The sequence below is a fragment of the Anneissia japonica genome, unplaced genomic scaffold, assembly GCF_011630105.1.
Source record: "Anneissia japonica isolate Jap-2015-1 unplaced genomic scaffold, ASM1163010v1 scaffold699_len907043_cov185, whole genome shotgun sequence".
NCBI lineage: Eukaryota > Metazoa > Echinodermata > Crinoidea > Comatulida > Comatulidae > Anneissia > Anneissia japonica.
The window spans coordinates 529,885-531,666 of record NW_022722982.1 but is presented as its reverse complement, the minus strand read 5'-3'; the positions used below and the strand labels follow the sequence as shown (position 1 = coordinate 531,666).

The 1,782-nt window shown below is 40.2% G+C and overlaps 1 protein-coding gene across 1 annotated transcript in view; it reads left to right on the top strand.

Annotated features, from left to right (window-relative positions):
* The window catches only part of LOC117112045 (phenylalanine--tRNA ligase, mitochondrial-like), a 13,249-nt gene that overhangs the window by 4,796 nt on the left and 6,671 nt on the right, over positions 1–1,782 (top strand). The gene's annotated exons all lie outside the window — the stretch shown is intronic.

Below are 1,782 nucleotides of genomic sequence, written 5' to 3'. Positions count from 1 at the left end.
GTATTCGTACTTGTGCGTTAAAATTTTAAAATTGTTAATATCACTTTTCAGATAATTTAAAGCACGTTTCAGGTCATTTTGAATATTCCAAAACTTTCCAAAATTTACGCGCCGTACGCTTATTTCCACGCCCACAGCACGTACTGAAGCTGGAAATTACGTTTCGGTTACATGTGTTGGGTTTCTGACACTGTATTAATACTACCGTGCGCACGGACGTTAAGACGTATGTGTACACATTTTTAAGTCCTTAAAATGCTCAAAATTACTCTTTTTCTTTAAAATTCCTTTTAAACTGCTCAAAATTACTCTTTAAATAGAGCATGTTTTAGCATATAATAATTTCATTCAGAACCGTGCGTGCTGCGTGAAGGTCAAAGTACAGCGGATCACCTAACTCGTCCTCAGTGACGAGTTCAAATCTAGTTTTTGTTATTATTACAGTTCACCCTCCCAATTAAAGGCCTTTCTAAAACCATTTTTGATACTATTCTTAGCAAAGTATAGTAGATCCATGTAATGGACAGCTCTGGCCTTAAAATATTATGTACTTCTTTGTGTGTTGTCGTGTGTAGACATGGTTTTTGTAAACACAAAACTTGAGAACATTGCACAAGTTGGTACTGAATTGATGACATGCAAATGCTGGCCATGTAGCTGTCCTCACATACTTGGCATTGTATTGAGAAGCTTTCTGTTGGAAATGGTAGACTTTCAAACAGAAAAGTTATGTAGAGCTCGAAGGCTACGTTCAGACTTGGAGATAAGCTTGAGTTAAGCCCGGCTTAACTTTGCGGGGGGTTCAGACGAGAATTTGCATAATAATGAACCGTAATCAGGAAACGTGTTTTAAAACATTGCTCGCGAAACGTACGCTCGCTTACAGCGTACGTAATTGAATGCTGATTGGTCATTTTGTCACCCGAAGTCAGTGCAAGACCCCCGCAATGATTAAAGCCCGGCTTAGGAAAGTTAAACACGGTGGCGTGCTAGTCCTAGTCACTATAGAAACACAGCCCGGCTTGAGATAAGCCACCTAGTTCAAGACTGGCAGGTGGATAAACCCGGTGAGTTGAGCCGGGTTTATCCACCTAGTTTGAACTAGGCCTAAGAGGTAGTGGTGGCACCAGGATTTTCCCGACGTGGTTTCCCCAATGGGAAGACAGATCTTACTGTAAGTGGGTGAACTTGCATAGTAATCATGGCCTTTGCAGAAGTCTGGTGTAAAGTTCAACAGGCCTGTAAAAATGTTCTATTAAATCAAATAGAAACATGAATGTGGTTGTGAGGATAATAAGGACAAAAACGACATTTGCGGTCATTTTCTAGCAAACTTTTCTATTAGACCAAATAGAAAAATTAATGTTCCAAACATATTGACACCACAATTAACTCTTTACCACCAGGGGTTGCAGAGATATAATGACCCTATTGCAACATTGAAACATGTCAAAGGTTAGAAATGGCATTTCCGGTCAGTTTTTTGCAACATGTTCCATTAGACCAAATAGAAACATGAATGTTCTGAACAAATAGGCACCAAAATTAACACTCTACCACCAGTGGTTGCGGAGATATGATGACCCTCTAGCTATGACTTTGACCCTGACCTTTTGCCACATTTAGAAAATGTGTTACCAAGCCATAAATAGGAATTTTTCGTTTTGACTACGCGGCCAGTCTACTACGAACTAATAGAGCGTAACGGACATCTGCGCATGCTCACAAACCTTACTGGCTAAATCGGCGTTGTGACAGCTTCCGCGACAACCCCAATTTCTG